The sequence below is a fragment of the Chiloscyllium punctatum genome, chromosome 3, assembly GCF_047496795.1.
Source record: "Chiloscyllium punctatum isolate Juve2018m chromosome 3, sChiPun1.3, whole genome shotgun sequence".
Taxonomy (NCBI): domain Eukaryota; kingdom Metazoa; phylum Chordata; class Chondrichthyes; order Orectolobiformes; family Hemiscylliidae; genus Chiloscyllium; species Chiloscyllium punctatum.
This window is the reverse complement of record NC_092741.1, coordinates 12,274,308-12,295,116: the sequence shown is the minus strand read 5'-3', so window position 1 is coordinate 12,295,116 and position 20,809 is coordinate 12,274,308. Positions and strand designations below refer to the sequence as shown.

The 20,809-nt window shown below is 42.4% G+C and overlaps 1 long non-coding RNA gene across 1 annotated transcript in view; it reads right to left on the bottom strand.

The window, feature by feature from the left end:
• The window catches only part of LOC140455780 (uncharacterized), a 37,170-nt gene that overhangs the window by 12,086 nt on the left and 4,275 nt on the right, over positions 1-20,809 (bottom strand). The window lies entirely within an intron of this gene.

The following is a 20,809-nucleotide window of genomic DNA, read 5'->3' as shown; positions in this document are numbered from 1 at the left end:
AACCCGGTTCCTCTGTGCAGGAAGCACACACAATGGCGTCGCCGACAAGATGGAGAACAGCGGCTCCCCTTCCTTCTCCTTGAAGACCTTCAGGAGCTGTTCGCACTGCTTCACGCTTCTGAAGGTCACATCGAAGTAGCCTGCCCCAGGGAAATCCTGCAGGCAGTACACGTCTGCGGCTGCAAGGCCGCAACACTCCAGCAGAACTTTCTTCACAAACACCGTCCGATCCACCGGTGTGTGCTCCTCCACCTTCTTCACAGTCACCCTGACTGTGTTCCGAATGCCCTGGCCCGGGCGGCGAGTGGCTGCTGAGGCCATAGCTCAGAGGTTGGCTGGTCCCTGAATTGGTGTTAGGCCGAAGCCAGCATGAAGATCCACCAAGAGCAGGTCAGCACAACCAAACGATCCTCCAACGTCCAATCACGATCCAGCGATGGTCTCCAGCAGCTCCGACGACTCGCAACACGACCCCCGCAGTACTTCCCCCGCCAGCACGCTTCTGCTGCGTCGAACCTCCAACACTCGAGCAGAATCTCTTCCTCTGGTCCTCAGGAACGACACATATTCCGAGCCAAAAGGCCGAGAATCTCTGGGAACATGGGTTCAAATCCCATCATAGCAGCTGGTGGAACTTAAATTCAATGAATCATCATTCAATAGATAAAATCTGAAATTGCAGCTGGTTTCAGTTATGATCACCATTACAGTCACATTGACTGTGGGAAAATCAATCTGATTCACTTATTATTAAAAGAAAATAATTTGCCATCCTGGGGTTTGGACTCCACGTGAGTGCAGATTCACTGCAATATAGTTAACTAGTAACTGGGTCTGAAATGTTTGAGCAAGTCAGTCAGTTCAAGGAAAGTTGTGGCTGAACTGCAAATGTTGCCTTTCCAATGATAACCGCATGAAGCAGAAAAACAAGTGTAAGGGAATCTTGCCCCTCCAAATCACATTGCATCATTAACTGGAAATGTTTTGCCATTCTTCCACTCGATCAAAATGTTAGAAATTCATCCCTAACAGGACTGGTGGTATACTTAGACAAAATGAATCATAACTTCCCATCATTAGGACAGTTGATCCAATTATTCTTCCATCAAAGGAAGACATTTAACCTCTTCTGTCTGCACATGTCTGTAAGAGAAATTTATTTAGTGCCACCTACCTGTTGTCTACCTGTAGCCATGCAAATTCATTCTTTTCAGTTAACTACAATTGTCTCTAAAAGCCTGCCACCAACACACCCTTAGGCATGTAATGACTCTGCATCAAAAAACTTTTCATCATATCGCCATTCTTTCTTTTATCCAATTAGATCTGTGTCACGTTCATTCTTTCAACAATGGGAGTAGTTTCTCTGAAGTCCATCTAGCTCCCCTCGTGATGTTGAACATCTCAGTGAAATATCCTGTCAAATCTCTGCAAGGAGAATAGTTCCATCTTTTCAAATAGTTGTACCTGAACTGAGTTGTATTTGAGAGAGGATGAAAAGAAGCATCCTGATGAAAATGTGAGGGTGGGATAACATCATTGGGGTGAAAGTGTCTGTAAGATTATTGCTCAGAGTAAAAAGAATAAATCTTTCAGATGTTTGTAATGAGGTGTTTCAAATAGCTTATTATGAATCTGTTTGGTGACTGACTTCCATGGTAAACAAAAAGTATCAAGCCAGATTGCATTCAGGGATCTGACTTGTCCAGTATTACCATCAGCAGGGATCATAACAAAGTGGAAGTTCTTTGTGGGATTTAAATTTGTTGCATTTAAGATTGTGATTCTTTAAAAATGAGTATGTGGAGGTAAAGAGCATTGAAATCAATTTCTGAAACCTGGGTTGCTTTAAGTAATCACCCAGCATTTAGAGTTAAAAGGAAGGAAGCTTGAAATTGATGTCATCACTAGAATTAGCAAAGATTCAGTTAGAAATGAAATGCTTGAATTAGAAGAGGGGGATTGGAAGAGAAACGAATAGGCAGAGAATGAGAAAAGAGAAATGGAGGTGATAAAACTTGAATTAGCAAAAGAGGAGCACAGTGTTGAGAAATTAGAACAAAAGAGAAAAGGAAAAATAGAAAGAAGGATGGAAGTTTAAACATTGAACTCACAGAAAGAAAAAACTCAGGTAATATGGCCTCTTCGTTAGAAAAATGCTAAAAAGGAAAAAGTAAGAGACAGTTGTTTTGAGTTTTGACTCCAATGAATGATTTGATTTCACTAGAAATGTTTGGTTAGTGACTGCATTTACAGATGATGGAGTTGAAGATATTGAACCTAATTTAAAGAGATAATTGTGAAGTTGAAATGGCCAAAAGAGACCTGGTCCTTTAAATTACTGAGTGTCCTGAATGGTGCAGCTCTGAATGTTTACACCAGTTGTTTTTAGAAGATCATGTTTCACACATATGACATTGTTATAAGGGCAATTGCCAATAATTGTAAGCTTGGCCCTGACACTTATCGACTAAATGTAGGATGCAAAGAATTCCTAATCATTCATCTGTAGAACTTTCAGAACAAAATGTGGAATCAGTGGGGTCCTAATCACTGAAGTTAGAGGAAATTTTGGGACTGAGGAAAATAATGATTTGTAGAAGAATTCAGAAAGGTGTTCCAGCAGTCCTTAAGACTTTTTAGGTGTGTTGGTTACCAAAGGTCTGAAAAGCATCAGTTCTGGCAGAAGCGTTAATGATATCTTATTTAGTGTGGGGAAATTACCATGTGGAAATCAGCAACAAAACTGGAGGCATAGAAAATCTGGGGATGGGAAAGATAAGAGCTTCAGGGAACGAGGAGAAAGGGCACCTAAATAATAAAGAAGAAAAGCTAGAAGCAAAGGAAGCAAACCAATAATGATATTAAGAGAGACTTGAGTACCAATGTTGGCTGATGCAATTTGTCTTCCAGAGGTGATGAAGGGAATATATTAATTGGAGGTATGCTTGGAGATTATAAACAAGTCAACTGGACAGAATTGGAATAATGATAGACATAGAATGAATTTATTTTGGGAGTGATTTTGCTGCTCCAAAACTATTAGCCTCACCAAATAGCCAGTGATGCAAAACAAATACGTGGCAGGAAAACATCCTGGATTGTTTCCCGATTCTAACTAGTTCCAGGGTCTGAGAAATGGCAAGAGAAAGAGCCTATGTGAAATGGAGATGACAGGGAAAGTAAGTTTTATGGTATTCCTTTTTAAGGTTTTTATAATACTAAGGTGAAGAGAATGAGGCTGACAGGTTTTGTCCATTTTCTTCTCTAGAAATGCATTAGGTGGATCCTGAACTGGATGTTGTTATTTGTCTTAGTGAGGAAATAGAGATCACATCAAGCACCAGTCATTGAGGAATAGGTGATAGTTCCATTTGAGTATAACATTAAATTTAATAGGTGGCTCACAAATTTCCAATGGCAGTTACTTGGATATGAGGAAAATGTTGGCAAAAGTTCTAAAATATTCTTATTGAACAAGATTTGGTTAAATTTTGCCAGACTTTAGTTGGAAAATCCCTTAATTCTGATACCAGGTTTTGAAGAATGATTTAGCAGGAACCATTTAGCTGCTGCCCGTGTCCTGTATGATTATGACTCTCCCACTTAATAGATTTTGCAGGATCACACATAAAACTTGTCAATATCTGTTAATAGTTAATGATGATTCAACAAGGTTTCCTGAGACAGTCCCTTTGGTAAAAAGTACAGCAAAAATTGTACTGGAAAAGCTAATTTGTTTTTTGACAAGATATGGATTACATATCTGGAATCTGAAAAATCTGGAATTAAGATTCTCATGATGATCATGAAACCCTTGTTGATTGTTGGAAAACTTATCTAGTTCAGTCATGTGTTTTCAGGAAGGAAACTGCCATCCTTACCTGGTCTGGCTGACAGGTGACTCCAAACCCACAGCAATGTGGTTGACTCTTAACTGCCCTCTGGGCAATTAGGAATGGGTAACCAATATAGCTGTAGCTATATTTAATATAGCTGCGGCACCCACATCTTGTGAATGAATGAAAAATCTCTAAGAAATATTGTTGGATAAAGGTTCAATTTTATGTCATAAATGTTCAAAGAATTAATAGTTTGAGAATAAAGCAATTTGTCTTTGCCGTGTCCACAATCTTGAGGAGCATGAAAATGTTGTCAGACATTAAAGAGCATGATGTGAGCTGATTGTCAGGAGGTTTTATTATTGGAATAATGGAATTATGTTGTTAGTGCTTTCTATTAGGGATGTTCCAATGGAAAGGATTCAGTCCTTTTGAATTGACATATTTGCATGAGGTGAAATGAAGTAACATTTCCCTTGAACTGATGACAACTGAGTTGTTTCTTCTCACCAGTCGTATTTCACTTGATTAAATGGTTAACTTCCCACGTTGGACAGCTATTGCAGATTACTTTAGGAAATGGTGATTGAAAAACAAAATCAGTGATGATTATGACAACAAGATTATTGTCTTTTGAGGTTTGTCCTGCAGCACCACTTATTTGATGGAAAAGAATTCAAATTAATTCCTCAAATTAATTAAAGGAGAAGTTACAAAATAAAGCTTAAAGACTACAATTCTGTAAGTTGTGTTACATTTCTGAGATAAATTAATTGAATTGTGAAAGTTGTGCAAAGAATGTTTAACAAAGAGTGAAAATTGGGGCTGATTAAAAGACTAAAACTCTAGAGTTTTGTTGCTGGAGTCAAGGTGTTTGCATTATCTATCTATATTTGGGGAACCATTAAAATAATGTTCACTGGGTTTTATCAAATGAAGAAGGTAATTAAGTGATGTGAAATAAATGGTGAGTATTCCAGAAAAGAGGAAAAATCAGTGAGAGTGTCTTGTTATTATGTTATTATGATGAGAAAGTAGGGAGTGAAATAAAAGCATCAGAATGATAGAATTTTCAATTGATTACTAATTTTCAAATCAACTTTCCAGTAATCAGAATTGAAAATATAGTTGTACTTGAAAATTTAGATGGAATATGATGCTGTCTTCCAGAAAACTATTCCAATGACTTAAGAAAACCACGATTTGTGTAAACAGGCCAAGTAAAATGTTTCAGGCAAAGTCCACACAATAATGAAGGCAGATTCAGATCCAATTGTACAATTGGAGCACTATATTAAGAGGATTGGATGAACAAGAAGCAAACATGATTTATAGGAAGGGGAATGGCAGGTTCTATTAACCAGTAAAGTCAAAAACATATGAACTTTTGCAACCTTGAATGGACTTTGCAATGTGAAGTTGTGCCTTTTAGAATGAAAAATGCACTAGCAACTTTTTGGCGATCAACCAACTCATTTAAAAATTAGACAGCTGTGTTGTATACATGATTTTGTTGTGTTCAGCCAAATATGTACAAGACTTTCTTAATCAGCTGCCAAGAGCTAAATAGTCATAAGCTTGGGTCATTGTGAATTTGCAATTCAGAAATGGCTTACATAGCACCAATAACAAGGGTTACCTTAGATTTTCTCAAAGCCAAGACAAAACAATAGAATTTACATGTGAAAGTGAGTGGATTTTACTGTCCTTCTGAATTTCAGCACTGTGGTGACTCTGCAAAGCTTACTGAAGAACAAGAATTTTTTCGAGGAGGTGACCAAGCATGTGGATGAGGGTAGAGCAGTGGATGTAGTGTACATGGATTTTAGTAAGGCATTTGATAAGGTTCCCCATGGTAGGCTTATGCGGAAAGTCAGGAGGCATGGGATAGAGGGAAATTTGGCCAATTGGATAGAAAACTGGCTAACCGGTCGAAGTCAGAGAGTGGTGGTAGATGGTAAATATTCAGCATGGAGTCCAGTTACAAGTGGAGTTCCGCAGGAATCAGTTCTGGGTCCTCTGCTGTTTGTAATTTTTATTAATGACTTAGAGGAAGGAGTCGAAGGGTGGGTCAGTAAATTTGCAGATGATACAAAGATAGGTGGAGTTGTGGACAGTGAGGAGGGCTGTTGTCGGCTGCAGAGGGACTTAGATATGATGCAGAGCTGGGCTGAGGAGTGGCAGATGGAGTTCAACCCTGCCAAGTGTGAGGTTGTCCATTTTGGAAGAACAAATAAGAATGCGGAATACAGGGTTAATGGTAGGGTTCTTGGTCAGGTGGAGGAACAGAGGGATCTTGGGGTCTATGTACATAGATCTTTGAAGGTTGCCACTCAGGTGGATAGAGTTTGTAAGAAGGCCTATGGAGTATTATCGTTCATTAGCAGAGGGATTGAATTCAAGAGTCGTGAGGTGATGTTGCAGCTGTACAGGACTTTGGTTAGGCCACATTTGGAGTACTGTGTGCAGTTCTGGTCGCCTCACTTTAGGAAAGATGTGGAAGCTTTGGAGAGAGTGCAGAGAAGATTTACCAGGATGTTGCCTGGAATGGAGAGTAGGTCTTACGAGGATAGGTTGAGAGTTCTCGGCCTTTTCTCGTTGGAACGGCGAAGGATGAGGGGTGACTTGATCGAGGTTTATACGATGATCAGAGGAATAGATAGAGTAGACAGTCAGAAACTTTTTCCCCGGGTACAACAGAGTGTTACAAGGGGACATAAATTTAAGGTGAAGGGTGGAAGGTATAGGGGAGATGTCAGGGGTGGGTTCTTTACCCAGAGAGTGGTGGGGGCATGGAATGCGCTGCCCGAGGGAGTGGTAGAGTCTGATTCATTGGCGACCTTTAAGCGGCATTTGGATAGGTACATGGATGGGTGCTTAATCTAGGATAGAAGTTCAGCACAACATCGTGGGCCGAAGGGCCTGTTCTGTGCTGTATTGTTCTATGTTCTAATTTTGAATGGAGAAAGGAATGTCAATGTGGTTAGCAGTTTGAAAGCTGTCCTGACTATACTGATTTTTAGCAGTGCTACATTATCCGGAGTCATTTAAAATGACTGCTGCTGCCAGTGACATTGATGTTGGTGCAGTTTCATTACAGGAGGACAAGATGGCAATTGAATGAGAAGGCAGTTCTTTTTCACATGAACTAAATTCATGCCAATAAATACATTCAACTAAGGAAAAAGAGGATCACTTTGGTTTTAGTTCTACAATATTTTGGAAGTTCTGCACTGAACAACTTTCCAAAGACTTATTCTTGTGCACTATGATCCTCTAAATTTGCTGACAGGTTTAGGTTTAATTCTACAATCAAACAATGGAGGAAGTTCTGGATGTAAGTTTGCTTGCTGAGCTAGAAGCTTCGTTTTCAGATGTTGCCATACTAGGTAACATCATTAGTGAGCCTCCGGTGAAGCACTGGTGTTGTGGCCCACTTTCTATTTATGTGCATAGGTTTCTTTGGGTTGGTGATGTCATTTCCTGTTCTTTATCCTCTCACTGGATCATGTTGGCATAAGTAGGGAAGGTGTGTTGGGAATGCTAGAGGTTATTAAGGTGGACGAATCCCCAGGACCAGATGGGATCTATCCTAGGTTGCTGAGGGAGGTGAGAGAGGAAATAGCTGGGGCCCTGACAGATACCTTTGTGGCATCCTTAAATACAGGTGAGGTGCCGGAGGACTGGAGGATAGCTTATGTTGTCCCCTGTACAAGAAGAGTAGTAGGGATATTCCGGGTAACTACAGACCAGTGAGTCTGACGTCGGTGGGGAAGTTGCTGGAGAGGGTACTAAGAGATAGGATCTATTTATATTTAGAAAAGTATGAGCTTCTCAGTGATAGGCAACATGGTTTTGTGCGGGGGGAGATGGTGCCCTACCAACTTAATAGAGTTCTTTGAAGAAGTGACCAAGTTGTGAGATCAAGGAATGGCTGTTGATGTCATATACATGGACTTTAGTAAGGCGTTGATAAGGTTCCCCGTGGTAGACTAATGGAGAAAGTGAAGTCACATGGTGTGCAGGGTGTTCTAGCTAGGTGGATAAAGAACTGGTTGAGCAACAGGAGACAGAGAGTAGTAGTTGAAGGGAGTTTCTCGAAATGGAGAAAGGTGACCAGTGGTGTTCCACAGGGGTCAGTATTGGGATCACTATTGTTTGTAATATACATAAATGATCTAGAAGAGGGCACTGATGGTATGATCAGCAAGTTTGCAGATGACACGAAGATTGGTGGAGTAGCAGAAAGCATAAGGGACTGTCAGATAACACAGGAGGATATAGATAGACTGAAGAGTTGGGCGGAAAAGTGCCAGATATCTTTCAATCCAGACAAATGTGAGGTGATGCATTTAGGCAAGCCTAATTCTAGAGCGAATTATACAATGAATGGAAGATCCTTGGGAAAAGTTGATGGGCAGAGAGATCTGGGAGTGCAGGTCCATTGTACCCTAAAGGTTGCTGCACAGGTGGATAGAGTGGTCAAGAAGGCATATAATATGCTTGCCTTCATTGGACGGGGTATTAAGTATAAGAGCTGGCAAGTCATGTTAAAATTGTACAAGACATTGGTTCGGTTGCATTTAGAATACTGTGTACAATTCTGGTCGCCACATTACCAAAAGGATGTGGACGCTTTGGAGAGAGTGCAGAGAAGGTTTACGAGGATGTTGCCTGGTATGGAAGGTACTAGCTATGAAGAGAGGTTGAGCAGGTTAGGTTTATTTTCACTAGAAAAAAGGAGATTGAGGGAGGACCTGATTGAGGTTTACAAAATCATGAAGGATATAGACAGGTTGGATAGAGACAAGCTTTCTCCCAGGGTGAAGGATTCAATAACCAGAGGTCATGCTTTCAAGATGAGAGGTGGAAAGTTTAAGGGGGATACATGCGGCAAGTACTTCACACAGAGTGTGGTGGATGTTTGGAACGCGTTGCCAGCAGAGGTGGTAGAGGCAGGCACGATAGATTCATTTAAGATGTGTCTGGACAGATGCATGAGTAGGTGGGGAGCAGAGGGTTATAAATGCTTAGGAATTGACTGACAGGTTTAGACAGTACATTTGGATTGGCTTAGGCTTGAAGGGCCGAAGGTCCTGTTCCTGGGCTGTAAATTTTCTTTGTTCTTTGTACTGTCATGAGGATCCTTACATACAGATGAGGAAGGACACCACTTCGACTGGGACAACACATCCATCCAAGGAAAAGCCAAACAGAGAGAGACACAAGAATTCCTAGAAGCATGGCATTCCAACCTGAACATGCACATTGATTTGGATCCCATCTATCACCCGCTCAGAAAAAGAACAGGAAATGACATCACAAGAAATGACATCAACCCAATAAAACCTAAACTCAGAAAGCAGGCCATAACACCAGTGCATCATCCAGAGGCTCACTAATAATGTTACCTAGTATCGTGATGAAACGTCTGAAAATGAACCTTCCAACTCAGCAAGCAAACTTCCATCTAGAACCTCAACCTGAACTACAAATCTTCTCCAAACTCACTAATGGAGGAGGTGATGGCTGATTGGTATTGTCAGTGGACTAGTAATCCAGAGACCCGGATATCACTTCATGAAGAAATCTGGAATTAAAATCCAACTGGTGATCATGAACTCAACGATAATTGTCATGAAAATGCATCTGGTTGATTAATGTCCATCTTTATCTGGTCTGGCCTATGTATGCCTCCAGATCCACAGGCCTTATATTGGGTAGAAAATACACCAGGAGACAGAAAAAGCATGCAAGGCATAATGAATGAAAACAAATGCTGGGGATCACAGCAGGTCAGATAGCATCCATGGAGACAGAGCAAGCTAATATTTTGAGTCTAGACTCTTCATCAGAGCTGAAGTGAAGTGTGGAGGGGGCTGCAATAGTTAGTGGAGGGTGGTGGAGTGTAGAATTCTGGGGGAGAAAAGATGTTGATAGTTCAGATTATGTGACCTGATCCACAGGCTCACCACTCTGGTTGAAGGAATTTCATCTCATCTCAGTCCTGAATGATCTACCCTGTATTCTTAGTCTGTGACCCCTGGTACTGGCCTCCCAGTTATCAGGAATATCCTTCCTGCATTTATCCTGCCTAGTTTAAATTTGTATGATAGAATGAGGAACAGTCATGTCCAAAAGGTTGAAGATTATTGTTGAATGCAATTTTGCTGATGACCCATATAATCTCTTGAATGGCCAGTCTTGATTGGCCAGACCTGTTTAAAATATACTCCATGAAGCATGGTGGTAAATTTGAATGGCTTGCTATGCCATTTCAGAGGATAGTTAACAGTCAACCACATTGACCGTAAGATATAGGAGCAGAATTAGGCCGTTTAGACAGAGAGTCTGTTCTGCTATTTGATCAAGGCAGATATGTTTCTGAACCCCCATTCTCTTGCCTTTTCCTTGTAATGCTTGATCTCCTTACCAATGATGAACCTATCTATCTGTCTTTAAGGCACTAAATAACTCCTCAATTTACTGCAGCATTGAGTTCCACAGTTTCGCTGAACTCTGAGTGCAGATTCAGAGTCCTCGATCACTCTTTGTATGATGATCCCTTCATCCACAGGATGCTTCATGTAAACCTCCTCTGGACCCTCTGCAATACCAGCAAATCCTTCCTTAGATATGGGGCACAGAACTGCTTACAGTATTCCAAATGCAGGCTAAACAGAACCCTACATAGCCTCAGCAGTATGTCCCTACTCTTGTATTCTTGCCCTCTTGAAATTAAAGCTGACATTGCATTTACCTTAACTGCCAATGAAACTGCATGTTAACCTTCAGAGAATTGTGAACTTGGACTCCCAAATTTCTAAGCTTTTAGATTACTGACTCTTTCCCCGATTAAAGAATGGTTTTAGATTAGATTACTTACAGTGTGGAAACAGGCCCTTCGGCCCAACAAGTCCACACCGCCCCGCCGAAGCGCAACCCACCCTTACCCCTACATCTACCCCTTACCTAATACTACGGACAACTTAGCATGGCCAATTCACCTGACCTGCACATCTTTTGGAGTGTGGGAGGAAACCGGAGCACCCGGAGGAAACCCACGCAGACACGGGGAGAATGTGCAAACTCCACACAGAGAATCGCCTGAGTCGGGAATTGAACCCGGGTCTCTGGCGCTGTGAGGCAGCAGTGCTAACCACTGTGCCACCGTGCCGCCCTAATTCCTGTATTCTCCCTTCCAAAGTGATAAACTCCACACTGTTACATTGTATCCCATCTGCCATTTCTTTACCTCTCTCCTAGCCTGTCCAAGTCCTTCTGCAGACTCCCTGATTCCAAAACACTACCTGTCCCTCCACATTTGTGTCACCTATAAACTTAGCAACAATGACCTCAGTTTCTTCATCCAGATCATTAATTTATAATGTGAATAATAGTGATCCCAACATGACCAGCTGCCATCCTGAAAAAGACAACTTTATCCCTACTGTTGTCACTGTAACGAGGTCAGCCAGGTGGATCTCATAGAATATTAGTTCCCTAATTGGGGATGTTAATCTGATCCAAATAGGGAGCCCTGGCTGACATTCTTTTAAAAAGTGTGTCACATATCTTGACACTCCAAGCTGAAGCAGTGTCAATGACTTTCTACATGTAAGTAAAGGGTGACTTGGTGACAGAATCAGGATACCATCTGTGAAGTTATCTCAGTGATGACAAGAGTAAAACACATTGCTTAACAAATTCACTTGCAACAGTTGCCTTTGCATTGGAGTAAGCATTTCTGGCATCATGCCGTTATTTGGGAAGCTTCACTTGTTTGATCCTGCCGTCGAAGTTTAGGCCCAGTACATGGAAAGAATGTGTTATTTTTTCCAGGCAAATGCCATTGGGCAGATGAAAAGCAACAAATTATCCTCCTGACAGCTTGTGGAGCTGCATCTTTTTTGGGTCTTAGGGGAGCCTAACCTTCCCCGAGGCACCAGATACTAAAACATTTTCAGAGCAGATTGATTTAATTAAGGAATATTATGACGCCAAACCTCCTTTAAGTCTCAGACACTACAATTTTCACTTAACAATTCAAGAACCAGGTGGATCCATATCTGTATCGTTGATGAGGATAAGATGACTGGCAGAGAGATGTGAATTTGGTTTAATAAAATGCTGATGCTGAGAAACCATTTGTTTTGTTGGATTAATGATGTAACTGTGCAAAAGCGCCAACGAGCTGAAGCTCTACTGCACCTCAAATAGGCACTACAACTGGCTTTTTCATTAGAAGATGCAACAAGTGGAGCATATGAGTTGTAGGATATTCCACTGGAAGTGGACACCCTCACCAGTTCGACTGAGCTTGGGTAACACCACTTGAGTGAAGGTAAGTGCATAGATATACTCAGACTGTATCCTGAACAGAGGGATCTAGGTAAGCCCACAGCAAAACCACAAAACAAAGCCAAGCCTTAGCCAAATGGTTAAAGTTTTCTTCAGGAACCAGGCTGGCAAGCCATAGAGATGTACAGCACAGAAACCTCAACCACCTCTGGTAGCTCATTCCATACACACATCACCTGAGTGAAAAAGTTATCCCTCGGTCCTTTTTAAATCTCTTCCCTCTCATCTTAAACCTATGCCTTCTAGCTCTCACCCCTCAGCCTCCGACACTCCAGAGAAAACAGCCCCAAACTATTTAGACTCTCCCTACAGTTCAAACTCTCCAACCCTGGCAACATCCTTTTTAAATCATTTATGAAATCTTTCAAGATTTACAATATCCTTCCCATAGCAGGGAGAACAGAATTGCACTCACTATTCCAAAGGTGGCCGAACCAATATCCTGTACAGCCACAACGTGACCTCCCAACTCCTATACTCAATGCTCTGTTCAATAAAGGAAAGCACACTGAATGCCTTTATTACTATCCTATCTACCTGCAACTCTACTTTCAAGAATCTATGAACCTGCACTCCAAGGTCTCTTTGTTCAGCAACACTCTCCAGGACCTTACCATTAAGTGTGTAAGTCCTGCCCTGATTTGCCTTTCCAAAATGCAGAACCTCGCATTTATCTAAATTAAACTCCATCTGCCAGTCCTTGGCCCACTGGCCCATCTGAACAAGACCTCATACTCTGAGGTAACCTTCTTGGCTGTCCACTACACCTCCCAATTTTGGTGTCATCTCTATTGTAGTTCCTATCGGTATGTAGACTTGAGTCAGCAAAACAGTCATACTTGACCTACATTGAGTAGGATAACTCATAGGTCGCTATCCAGGAGACTGCACCTCCATTTGGTTTGGAACAGTTAAATTGCTTAGCAACATCCAAATGAGAATCATTGAAAATAAATGTCTGGTTAAATGGTCATCTGGTTCTAATGAAGTTTGATACCAGCATGTCAATTTCAGTGATCGCAGAACCAGCCTTTAACAAAATTCACTCTCTACTCAACCCTTAAGTTTGCATAAGACTCATCTAGACTGGAAACCTTTAGTGGTGACCCTTTACAGATTAAGAGTACAACTTTGGTTCTGCTCTCTTCTTAGACACAGCTGGTTCAGTTACCACTGCTTATAGTAAGATGCTCAGGCCTCAGCTCAATGGGGCAAAATTGGTTGAGAGAGATTCACCTAGATTGGCTCGATATGTTTCACTTCAAAAATGTCTGCCTGAGTGAAGTCGTAATTAAATACCTGGAAGTCTTCCAGGAAGGTCTAAGAACTATCAGAGGAGCCAAGACCACCTTGCATGTTGACCAGGAAGTAATTCCACAATTCTTCAAGGCCTACTCTGGGAAATTTGCCTTCCGTGCAAAAGGAGAGGCAAAAATCAGAAGGCTGGGAAGCAAAGGAATTTTCAAACCAGTACAGTTTGCTGGATGGACAGCATCGGGTCACCTTTATGGGGATTTTAAAGAAACAGTAACCACTTTTTGCAACCTAATCCCTCACATAGATGATTTATATGCAAAACAGGCAAGGGGCCTGTCCTTCACAAAGTTGGATATGAGCCATGCATACCTTCAACTGCGGTTAGATTAGTATTCCCTGAAATATGCTAGGTTTGTTCCAAGAGATTGTCATTTGGGGTATTGTCAGCCTGTAAATTTTTCAGCAGACAATGGAGAACATTTTCCCAAGGTCTACCCCAGGTCACCATTTATCTTGATGATGTGCCAATAACAGAGAAGACCAGTAAGGAGCAATTAGAGAACTTGGACATAGTCCTTAGACATTACTCCAAGGTGGCCATATGCCTGAAAGGGAAAAATGTGGGTTCCAGGCACCCCAAGTCATATTGGGGATACAAAATCGATAAGATGGCATTACATCCTTTGGAAGATAAAGTAAGGGCAATCAACGCTGCATTGACTGTCATGTCTGTACCAAAGTTGAGATCTTTCCTTGGGCTGGTACATTATTTGGGTAAATTCATACAGAATCTGGCCTCCATCCTGGCACCTTTACATCAACTCTTTAAGAAGGGTCAGCTTTGGAAATGTCTGCGTGGACGGGTCATCACTTTCAGGGAAGTGAAGAAATAGCTATCATCCTCTCAGGTGTTGGCAAACTGTGATCCCAAGGAAGATCTGGTATTCAGATGTAATGCTCTTCTGTACAGGGTCAGAATAGTGTTAGCTTACAGGTGGTCTAATGGAAAGAATGTCCAATATCGTAAGCATCCAGGACTTTGGCTAATGCAGAATGTAAATACATCCAGAAAGAGAAGGAAGGTTTGGTGGTCATATTTGGAGTCAGGAAGTTCCACTAATACATTTACGGATGTAAATTTGTAGTAACAACAGATTAAATTAGATTCCCTCAGTGTGGAAACAGGCCCTTCTGACCAACAAGTCCACACTGACCCTCTGAAGAGCAACCCACCCAAACCCACCTCCCTCTGACTAATGTACCTAACACTATGGGGCAATTTAGAATATAGAGCATAGAACAGTACAGCACAGAACAGGCCCTTCAGCCCACGATGTTGTGCCAACCATTGATCCTCATGTATGCACCCTCAAATTTCTGTGACCATATGCATGTCCAGCAGTCTCTTAAATGTCCCCAATGACCTTGCCTCCACAACTGCTGCTGGCAACGCATTCCATGCTCTCACAACTCTCTGTGTAAAGAACCCGCCTCTGACATACCCTCTATACTTTCCTCCTACCAGCTTAAAACTATGACCCCTCGTGTTAGTCATTTCTGCCCTGGGAAATAGTCTCTGGCTATCGACTCTATCTATGCCTCTCATTATCTTGTATACCTCAATTAGGTCCCCTCTCCTCCTCCTTTTCTCCAATGAAAAAAGTCCGATCTCAGTCAACCTCTCTTCATAAGATAAGCCCTCCAGTCCAGGCAGCATCCTGGTAAACCACCTCTGAACCGTCTCCAAAGCATCCACATCTTTCCTATAATAGGGTGACCAGAACTAGACGCAGTATTCCAAGTGCGGTCTAATCAAAGTTTTATAGAGCTGCAACTAGATCTCACGACTCTTAAACTCAATCCCCCTGTTAATAAAAGCCATAACACCATATGCTTTCTTAACAACCCTGTCCATTTGGGTGGCCATTTTAAGGGATCTATGTACTTGCACACTAAGATCCCTCTGTTCCTCCACACTGCCAAGAATCCTGTCCTTAATCCTGTACTCAGCTTTCAAAGTTGACCTCCCAAAATGCATCACCTCACATTTACCCAGGTTGAACTCCATCTGCCACCTCTCAGCTCATCTCTGCATCCTGTCAATGTCCCGCTGCAGCCTACAACAGCCCTCTATACTGTCAACGACACCTCCAACCTTTGTGTCATCTGCAAACTTGCTGACCCATCCTTCAATCCCCTCATCCAAGTCATTAATAAAAATTACAAACAGTCGAGGCCCAAGGACAGAGCCCTGTGGAACACCACTCACCACTGACTTCCAGGCAGAATATTTTCCTTCTACTACCACTCGCTATCTTCTGTTGGCCAGCCAATTCTGTATCCAGACAGCTAAGTTCCCCTGTATCCCATTCCTCCTGACCTTCTGAATGAGCCTACCATGGAGAACCTTATCAAATGCCTTGCTGAAATCCATATACACCACATCCACAGGTCAACCCTCATCAACTTTTCCAGTCACATCCTCAAAGAACTCAATAAGGTTTGTGAGGCATGATCTGCCCCTCACAAAGCCATGTTGACTGCATTTAATCAAGCTATGCTGTTCCAGATGGTCATAAATCCTATCCCTCAGAATCCTTTCTAACACCTTGCAGACGACAGATGTGAGACTTACTGGTCTGTAACTGCCGGGGATTTCCCTATTTCCTTTTTTGAAGAGAGGAATTACATTTGCCTCTCTCCAGTCCTCAGGTACGACTCCAGTGGAGAGCAAGGATGCAAAGATCTTCACAAGTGGTGAAGCAATTGCATTTCTTGTTTCCCAAAGCAGCTGAGGACAAATCTGGTCCGGGCCTGGCAACTTGTCAATCTTAATGTTTGACAAAATTTTCAGCACATCAGCTTCCTCTATCTCTATCCATTCCAGCATGCACACCTGCTCTTCAAAGGTTTCATCCATTATAAAGTTCATTTCTTTCGTAAAGACAGAAGCAAACAACTCATTTAGGGCTTCCCCTACCTCCTCAGACTCCACACACAAGTTCCCTATGCTAGCCCTTATCAGCCCTACTCTTTCTTTGACCATTCTCTTATTCCTCACATAAGTGTAAAATGCCTTTGTGTTCTCCCTAATCCGTTCTGCGAAGCCTTTCTCGTGCCCCCTCCTGGCTCTCAGACCATTTTTAACTTCTTCCTCGCCTGCCTATAATCCTCTAGCAGTGGTCAATTCACCTGACCTGCACATCTTTGTGACCAGGACGAAATCAGAACACCCGGAGGAAACCCACATAGATACGGGGTGAATGTACAAACTCCACACAGACATTCGCCTGAGGCTGGAATTGAACCTGGGACCCTGGTGCTATGAGGCAGCAATGCTAACCACTGAGCCACCGTGCTGTCAATTTTCCTGCTGTGCTGCCTGACCTGCTGTGCTTTTCCAGCACCACTCTGATCTCAAGCATCTATAAAGAGACCTGCTGAGCTTTTTCAGGAACTTCTGTTTCTGATTTACAGCATCAGCAGTTCCTTTGGTCTTTATTCCCTTAGGTAAAGTGTCTGGCGTTGCTGATGCCACCTCACCCTCCCCCCAAACAAACACCACCACCAAAAGGTCTGGGAAGATCAGATTTAACCTGGTGCAGAGCCTTCTCCCTCTGACCAACTCTGTTGGAGCTACCCCTGCAGTTGCATACGGGTGTCCTGATAATCAATCAGGAATGGGGACAGTTAGATATCTAGTGAAGGTGTTAGCTGTTTCTTTAAGCCTGCCTTCAAACTTTGGACTATTGTTTCTGCCAGAACTTACATGATAAAAAACATTCAGCTTTAGGAAACACTCTAATTTCCTGCTGGTAAATGATGGCCCATTATCCATGACCAACACTTTCAAAAGATGCTTGTAGTTTTTCGATTGTCATCCCCATGTTTGACGAATGAACTTACTCAGCCCCCTATTGTACTGTACACCCATGACTGCATCGCCAAATACCAGATTAATTCCATTTACAAGTTCGCTGATGACACCACCATAGTCGGTCAAATCTCAGATGGCGATGAAATAACTACAGATGGGAGGTGGAAGACCTGGAAAAATGGTGCACTCAATGCACCTAGCTCTCAATGCTGGCAAAACCAAGGAGCCCATTATTGACTTTCAGCGGGATGTTACTCATGTCCCCCCTGCACATTAACAGCACACAGTTGGAACAAGTGGAGAATGTCAAGCTCCTGGGAGTGATCATCCACAAGCTTTCTTGAATTCTTCATGTGGACGAACTGGTTACAAAGGCCCAGCAATGTCTCTTCTTCCTCAGGCAGCTGAGAAAATTTGGCATGATGGCAAATACCCTTGCCAACTTTTATAGGTGCGCCATTGAGAGCATTCTGTCTGGATGTATCACTACCTGGTATGGCAACTGTACTATTCAAGATCGGATATGGTTACAGAGAGTGGTGAACTCGACCCAGACAATCACAAAGGCCAACCTCCCATCTATAGAATCCATCTACTAGGCCCGCTGTCAAGGAAAGGCCACCAGCATTCTCAAGATCCATCCCACCCTGGCAATCCTTTACTGCAACCTCCACCATTGGGGAGAAGGTACAGGAGCCTAACCCATGCACCAACCGGTTTCAAACAGTTTCTGCCCTACTCTTGTTAGAATACTGAATGGACTCACAAACTCTTAGCATTTGCCTGTACCTGTGTTTTGATTTTTGCTGCTGTTTACCTATTATTTACTTATCTATGCTATTTAACTCTGTGATCTACTGTATTGTTCACAAGACAAAGCTTTTCACTGTGCCACCCGTGATAATAAATTCAATTCAATTCACAGTCAATGTGTAGCCCAGTTCAAGGTTTACACGACCATTCACATGAATGTAGGGGAGCTGCTGGTGGTAGTTTCTGGTACTCTGGGCACTGCCCCATGAATGCAGCTATGTCTCCATCCAATCCTGGTCACCAGACATAACTTCTCACCAACATGTTCATTTTGGAGACTCTTTGATGACCCTGGTGGGATTCAGCTAGTATCTGGTAACGAACTTTGCTCAAGACATCACTCTTGTGTCCTATAATAATATGCCATCCTCCACTGTGATCTGGTCTCTCTGGGTCCAAAAAGATTTCAATTCTGGTTGTGATTGCCCTTTGATTTCCCCCATCACCACCAGCTATTTCAGTTTTGCTAGGTCCAGATCTTTCTGTATCTAAAATCTGATATTGTCAGCTGTGCCTGGAAGTATGTCCAGAAAATTTAAAACCTTTTTGGACACTTCCGAGGGTGGTACCACCAGTGGTATAACTGCCAGCAGAAGGCAGCTCAAGGCATCCGCATTTGCTACTTGGCCTTCTGGACAGTGTTCCAACTCGTAATTATACACTTAGTATTAAAGCCCACTGCTGAATTCGGCCTGAAGCTATGGGTAGCACTTGCTTGTCCTCTTTAAGTTTACCTAGCAGGAGTTTGTGATCTTGGTGCATATAAAGTTTGGGTGCGTGTGATGGTCTTGAACAAACACAAAGATCATATGAAAGCTACAAACTTGCTAACAGTGTGGGAACAAAACATGCCTTTCTGACTGTTCCAGAATCTGTGGGTTCCCCTTCTCCATCAGGCATTGAAGATACCTTGGAATCTGAGATGGGCACGTGGGATGTCATTGCCTTGATGATTTGCCACATGAAAAGAAGAAAGAATATTTTCAGAGATGGTCCAGGCGCAAGTGATATGCTTCTGTGCATTACATGGCACCCGTATCAGAGGTAGAGTTGGAGCTAAAGTGCCCCAGTAGGAGTTACAAAATAAAGAACTAGCCTATGTCCTCTGACTCAGATGGGGAATGATGCAGTGATTGTAACAAGGTCAGCCGATACACCTCAGAATATACTGACTGGGGCTGTTGACCTGGTCCAATCAGAACCCTGGCTAACAGATATAAATAGGAGTGTGCTTACACACACACACACAAAACACAGGTGCTGTAGGGAAAAATAAGTACTAAAAAAAAGTGTCAGAGGTTCTGTTCTCCCTGACAGCTGGCTCTGAGGCAGCTCAGTTAAACTGTGTCAAGGACTTTCCACAAGTCAAGAAAGGGTGATTCTTGATGGGATACTGACCTCTGTGAAGTTATTTCACTGGGCAACACACTTTTGAAAGAAGTTGAAGGCACTGGAAAGACAGCAGAAGAGATTCACAACAACGTTTCCAGTAACTTCAATTAATTAGGTACTTTGGAGAAGAGATGGTTGGGAGGAAATTTCATAACAAGTAATGGAACCCCATCGAGAAAAGTGGTTTCACACAAAAGTGTGCGATTAGAACCTAGAATGCAATGTGTTGGAATGATGTGGAGGTGCCAATATTGGACTGGTTTGGACAAAGTTAAAAATCACACAACACCAGGTTATAGTCCAACAGGTTTATTTCGAAGTACAAGCTTTCTTAATGCTACTTCATCAGGTAGCTAGTGGGGCAGCATCATAGGACACAGAATTTATCGTAAAAGATCAAAATGTCATACAACTGATGTGATGTATTGAACGAACCTAGATTACTGCTAAGTCTTTAATCAATGAGAATGGGGTTGCAAGTTTTGATTCACTAATACATAGATCCAGAACTTCATTCAAGTCACATTGCTGAGATGACTTAAGGTTTTGTAAAAAGATGGTGACATCTCAGCTCAGACAATGCATTAAGGGTGTGAAGTTAGTGTCTGTCTGTGTCTCAACCTTGAGTCAGACTGGTTCTATTTCCAAAGTAGGAATCGATAAAATGTCACATGGACTGATTGCGTGCAGATTGTGTTTTTTGAACAAAATAGAATGTGTGTGTGCATGTGAGAGAGAGAGAGATAGAGATAGAGAGTGATAGACAGAGCTAAGTGATCCCACAGCTAACGGATCAGATCTTAGCTCTGTTGCCCTGCAGCATTCAGTCATGAATGGTGGTGGACAAGTAAACCAGTGGTGGCACAATGGCTCACTGGGTAGCACTGCTGCCTCACAGCACCAGGGACCCAGGTTGGATCCAGCCTTGGGTGTGTGGAGTTTGCACATTCTCTCTGTGTCTGTGTGGGTTTCCTCCTACAATTGAAAGATGCGCAGGTTAGGTGAATTGGCCATGCTAATTTGCCAATAGTGTTCAGGGATGTGTAGGTTAGGTGCATTAGTCAGGGGTAAATATAGGATAATAGTGTAGGGAAATGGGTCTGGGTGGGTTACACTTGAGAGGGTCAGTGTGGACAATATTGGCATCTACCTGACAATGTGGAAAATTGCTTGCATATAAAAAGCAGGACAAATCCAACCCAGTGAATTACTGCACCATCATCTACTCTCAGTGATGCAAAGTATCAAGCAGCACCAGCTCAGCAAT